Below are 6,368 nucleotides of genomic sequence, written 5' to 3'. Positions count from 1 at the left end.
TATGCTGTTGTCACAGGCCACGTGGCAGTCACACTTTAAGTCAGGAAGCATTGTTGTAGAGCTCATAGTTTTCTGTCCTGTTTCTGTGGGTTTTGTTTTGTTTTTTTATCAGTAAAAATCCTTGAAGACCACAACTACCATGGGACAGCTCTGTCTCAAATCATGCAGCCTAAAATGAAAGATTCAGGCGGCACAATGCGTTATCAGGCCTTTTCGGGGGCCTGCCACACGTCAGAATACATTTCAGGTCTCTGTTGTACAGGCCAATCCCGAAAATAAGCTATCACAATTCACAAAAATTTCAGGAGGTGGAGATACATATATATTTTTAAATCTATTTTGGAAAGATATGTTTGAAGGCATAGAATTAGAAAATGGCCAAAATTTTTATTTATTTTGTGTGTGTGTTCCAAGTCCGGAAAATGCCGAGCCATGTGGCACAAAAATATTTATTTTGTTTTAAATTTATAAAATTGGTAGCTAATTAGACTTAAATAATATGAAGGTGCTTCACTTCTTAAAAAATGTAGATTGTTATTTTCAGTGATTGGAAATAGTTTGATTGCCCCTTATAGTGTGAGCCAGAGAAAGTACTTCGTAAATACTGGTCATTTGAAGCTGCCCAGATGATATTTTTACCTGACCGTTTAAAGCCAACCCCCTAAAGATAGTAATATTCCCATACAGATCCTGAAAGCTCCATTAAATGGGGTGAGAGCAATAATATTACCTGGTATTTTGGTACTGGAGACACCAGTTGAGTTCTACTCTGCTTTTTTTGTTTGTTTGTCTTGACTGTGCTGTAAACCCAAAGCCGCTGGCCGGACCTCAGGGCTCAATGATAGTGTTTGCAGCAGGGTCCCGTGGGGTCCCCAGGTGGCCCCTTCTGACCTCCCCACCAGCACTTGGTCGGCCTTTGGTCATCGCCTGAGAGCCAAGTGCCTGGTGGCTGCTCCCAGAGCTGCCCACCCCAGAAGTCTTCACTTTGGAGGAATGGATAGCGAGCCACCCACATACAACGGTGAATCCTGCCAGCAGGACGCTGGGTGGAAAGGTATTGGTGCAACCACGTCAAATCCAATTTCTTGCACAGCCGGGTAAGGGAGAGTCGAGCCGTCCGCATATCCTCTGTCTCCCTCTCCTCTCCCTACTTGGCCCGCCGGCCCGCCGCGTCGGGGCTCCCTGGCAGCCTGTCATGACTGCATTATGGCAGGTTGGCTGCGGCCGCAGTCCAGTCCGGGCTCGGCTGGGGAGTCAGGAGCTCGCTTGCAGGGAGCCGGCTCGGGCGGATCATCAGCGCCACCAGCCCCTGAGCTGACTCAGAGCGGAACCCTCGCCGCGTCCTCTCCAGGTGCCCACTTGATGCCCGTCTCACTGGGGCAGCAGCCCCAGAATAGCACCTGGCATCTTGCCTCCAAGCTGAAGAAATCCAGACCTGTGAGGAATGCCGCAGTCAGAGCGGGGAGAGGCTCCCCCGTCCCTGCCGTCCCTGTCCCTGCTGTCCCTGCCGTCCCTGCTATCCCTGTCGGGCCAGGGGCTCTGCTTCTCCAAACCGCTTCCCCCTCTAAAAAGAGGGTTGACAGTGACCTCTCTGGGTACCTCTGGAATGTTGTCCGAATAACGTGAGGAGCAGATTCTGAGCAGTACTCAGATTTCTAAGAAAAAGAGGGAGGACGTGGGTCACTGTCACCATTATTTACAAGTAATAGAAGCGGCACTCGTGAAGCGGCACATTTTTTTTTTCTTGACACCCAGCCGGGGAGAGGGCTAAGGAAACCATAGAGCTGAAGGGCTCAGCCCTTCCTGACTTGGAACTCAGACCTGGGTCCCCATCCCTTCTCGGCGACTTGCCAGCCGTGTGACCCTAGGCAAGTTACAGGGTTTTTGTGGGGATTAATAAGAGAGCTCTTAGCACGGTGCCACTTGGTTGAGGGTGGCTCTTTGGAGGGGGCGCTGGGGGAGCTGGGGTGGGCATTGCAAGGAGGAAGCAGAGAAAAGAGCAGTGGTGACCAGAGGAAGCCGTGGCTCCGAGGGATCAAGCCCACCAGCTGCCCCCAGTCGGGGGTGCGGGGGAGCCGTCCCTCCACCTGTGCCGGGAGCTTTAATGAACCTGCATCTGGCTTGTTTTTCCCCACTGTGTTTGCCCAGTGCCAGCTGCAAAGCCCTGGAGATGATAGATAACCCAGGCTGGGGCTGCATGGAAAGGATGTTCTAGTGTTGTCACATTAATGCCCACTGCTCTGGTCAATAATTTACCGGAGGCTCAGGGCAAGAGAGGGGCTAGGTGGGCCGCACTGGCTCCGCACCTGGCGCTCTTCCCCAGCTTGTGGGTGCCCGAGCTGTCAGAACCCAACCGCAGACACCAGGGAGGCATGGCAGTGACCTGATTTTCTCTTATCAGGCATAAGGAAGAAGTCCCCATGGAGTCTTGCCCATTTCCAATATAAATAATGTAATTCCCCCGCCTGCCTGCTAGGGGAGGAAGGGGCACTCTTTGATCCGAAGGAATTAAGTCCGTAAACAAAAGGGAAAAGGCTGCGGAGGTGTCTCCTTTCGGGAACCTGCTGTGCCATTTGCCCCGAGAGAAAGGAGTTAAATGCAGATGAGAGAAGAGGATTGGTTGGGGGCAGCCTCCCCCCCACTACCCCCCATCCCCCTCCTGATCTCCCTGAAGTTGCCCTTTGTCCCCGGCTGAGCCAGGAGACACTCTCCCAGGGTCCCAGCCTCAGACCAGCCCCTGTGTGGTGTCCCTGTTCCCCTCCCTGGACTGGCCCAGCTGGGACCGCAGGCAATTTTCAATGGAGGATGATTCTGGGGAAAATATGTGTGCCAAATCTGCTTGGTCTGGGATAGACAGCTTAGCCCAGGGACCCCGGGGTGGGAGAAGGGTGCCCCCACTCTCCCCTCCTCTGTCATGGGATGAAGGGGCCTGTGGCTGGTGGAGTCCCCCAGACTGTGTGCCACAGAGGGCCATTCAGGCTTCCAGGAGAGCAGAGCCTGGAGTATTGTCCTTGAGAGGCTCTCTGCTTGCAGCTGTGTGGCCTTGAGTAAGTCCCTCTACTCTCTGGGCTTCCAAGTCCTTGGCTATAAAAGGTCAGGTTTGGGCCAGAGGAACTCTGAAACCCTTTCTTGTTCCAATAGTCTTCGAACTGCATGTTTCTAAAGGAATTCCTCAGGCTGGTCTCCCCAGGCCCTGTCAAACCAGTTTCACCACCCAAGGAGCCTGATGGGAAGTGAGGGACCCTCTCTCCCACAGGGGCAGTCACGGCCAGCTGAGCTGGACTGGACCCTGGAACCGGGTACCCAGCACAGCCAGCCAGGCTCGCCCCAGTCAGTCCCTTCTCCAAGCTCCACGCTCCTCTGGCACAAATGAAGGACTGACGATTGTGGCGTCAGCCCCCAAGTTAATATGAAGGGCAGCGGGCACGGGGCAGGGCCCCCTGGGCTTTCCCAGGGCCTCCTCCTGAGCCGGGGCTCTTGTCCACTTCAGGGAGAGAGGTTGAGGCGGCAGGAGCCGGACCGCTGCACTGTGGCAGTCGCGGTGCCCTGAATCCCATGGGGACCTCCCTTCCTCGCCCACGCCTCCATCCCTCCCCCAGCCTCCTGCTCCCAGCCTGAAGTTCCCGAAGCTGAATCTATTAAGTCCTTCATATTAGCCAGCAAAGGGGGAAACAACCCTCTTTCATCTTAACTGGAGTGAATTTGCATTAACACCTGGGGAGTTCTGTTTGCCTTGAGAAAGCACATTGCTATTCTGAGCGACACACGCTGCGGAGTTAGTCGCAGTATCCTATTCTTTTATTAATACGGCTTTTCTCTCCTCCCTCCTCTTTCCCATGGAAGAGAGAGAGCGGCTGGGGATGCCAGGGCTCCCCGCCCCACGTAGGAGTGTCCAGGGAACCGCTGGAAGGGGGAGCAGGGACCAGCTGCCAGGTGGAGTGGGCACCTCTTGCCCACAAAGCAGGCCTGTGAGCTGTCCCCTAACCTCCCCATCCCCCGCTCTGAGAGGCCACCCCATGCCAGGGACAGCCCCCTCTCTGGGCCAAAGCCAGGACCCCCCATCCGCCACTCTCTTCTGGGGCCAGCCAGTGCTGGGTGTAGGGTGGAGAGGCCTGGGAAGGCAATGGGTGTCCACAGAGGAGGAGCTCCCTGGGCAGGAAAGGGGGCCAGGAAATACAGATAACTCAGGGGGTGGCTCCCACAGGGCCAAAGGGCCCCAGCAGTCACGATGTGGAAGTCACAGCGTTACAGGCAGGCCTGACTCAGGGGCTGCTGCGTGTCTGCCCCAGGTGCACTGGTCCCAGACCCTCCAGCAGCAGGCCTGGCGTCAGCCACCCCCATGTCCTGTCAGCCAAGAACCCATCTGTGCAACTTAGGGTGGGTGCACCCAGGAAATGTTGAGTCTAGGTTGGGTGTGGGTTGGACAGATTGTGGTTTTTCAAAGGAGGTTCTAGGAGAGAAAGGGGACACGGGGACGGGGCAGAGAACAGTAAGTGGTGACACATCAGCCCTTTTTGCTTTCTAGTCCTTCAGGAGGCCCAGCTCCTCCTTGGGTTCAGACCTGGAAGGGACTTGTGCCCCATCTCCCTCCCCACAGCACTCACTGGCCCGGATTCGAAGCTGAGGGCTGCTCAGAGTCCAAGATGAGCAGTGGAACAGCCTAACGGGCAGGTTACCTCCCATCCCACCTCCTGCTTCCTGGCAACCCCAGGAGACAGGGGAAGATGAAGACGATGCAGGGCAGACAGCCCCATCTCCTCCGGGGTGGGGAGCTGAGCAGAGGGAGGGTGCCTTGAGGACTCCAGGTAGCACAGCAGAGCTGGAGGGGGTGGGATCCTGCTTCCTGTGGCATGTTCTTTAGCTCTCTCACATTTTTTCCTGCACAGCGGAATCAGTTCCCACTGACTACAGGGTCATCGTGGGGGACAAACAGGGTCACGGACACCGGGTTCTGAGCAAGTGCCTGCTGCAGCGAGAGTTTATTAAACAAGACAGTCATCGTGTGGTTTATAGCCCTTTACTATTAGCTTGTTCTAGACTCAGTGATCAGAGGAGACAGCTCAGGGCTGGGAGAGGCTCTCCCAGAGTTCAGCCTCCCACTCAGGTGTCCTGGGCAGCTGTGCTTCTCTCCAAACCTCCCTGAGCTTACCCCAGAGAAGTGTAGGGTAGGGAAGGGAGGGGGCCAATGGCAGGGGTGGTGGTGTGAGGGAGACCTCCTAGCACTGGAGCTCAGGCTATTCGTAGATTGACTCTGGAGAGGCGCTGGTGGTGGCAAAGGTACCTGAGTGGGTGACAGCTGCAGCTGGTTGGCATAGACCCTTGGGACCTGGAGGGGTGTCTGGAGGGTCTGGGAACCCTGAGCCAGCATCAGGATTCCACAGGCATCCCCAGCCTCTCTGGCAGCCTGTCCACCCCCACCACTGACTGGTCCCATGCCAGGTGCCACTGCTGCTCTCTCCAGTGACATTTACCGGCTGGGAAGTGGCCACCGAGATGTGAAATCAGGGCCAGCCTGGGGCTAGCCCACTTCATTACAGCCTGGGACTAGCCCACTTCATTACAGCCAGCTCTGCTCTGCTGGGTAGGTCAGTACAGGCCAAGCACGGCCCCCTCCCAGAGCCCCCCACCTCCTTCGGGCCGGTCCAGCACCAGGCGTGGTTCAGGAGAGCAAATTCTAAAACCCCACCCCAGCAGTGACCGACCCTGTCTGCCTGGGGTCAGGGCCACAGGGTCCCCTGAGCCCCTGCTCTGGCCAGACACTTAGGAGTGTGAAAAGAATAGCACTGATCTGTGTTTGGCTTGGCGTTCTGGGTCTCTCTCTTTAATCTCAGTGGCCCCGAGGAGGGCCACGTTCACCACTTTGCATACCAGGTGGCATCATGAGGCCCCAAGAGAGCCCTTTGCACTGACCCCATGTGAGATGGGAGGAGCCTGAGCTCAGGGTGCCCATCTGCCCCTCCCCCCTCCCCCATCCAGGGATCCGGATCATTCTGCTTCTCAGTTTCAGAGGAGAATTCCTCCCCCTGGCCCAGCTCAGAGTGGATGGAACAGAGCCCCCACCCCTCCTTACATTACCTCCAGGTGGCCATGTGCTATCTGAAGGGGCCCAGCAGTGGGGCCAAGCCCAGGACAGGACAGGTGTGGGAGGGGCTGTCTGGGGGTGGGATCACATTCTGGAAGCCCCCCAAGGCACAGAAGGAATGGAGGATTCTGGGCTGGGCTTAGCTCTGCTGGGATGCCTGGGCTAGCTCATTCCTGAGTCCCCCACTTGGCAGCTCCTTATTGAGCCAGGCCTGGCCCAGATACGTGGGCCCGGGGGGAGGGTGGAAATAACCCAAGTTCTGGGTGCACAGGTGGGCTCTGCCTCG

This window comes from Lutra lutra, chromosome 12, assembly GCF_902655055.1.
Source record: "Lutra lutra chromosome 12, mLutLut1.2, whole genome shotgun sequence".
Taxonomy (NCBI): domain Eukaryota; kingdom Metazoa; phylum Chordata; class Mammalia; order Carnivora; family Mustelidae; genus Lutra; species Lutra lutra.
The sequence above is the reverse complement of the archived record's forward strand: the minus strand, read 5'-3'. Positions refer to the sequence as shown.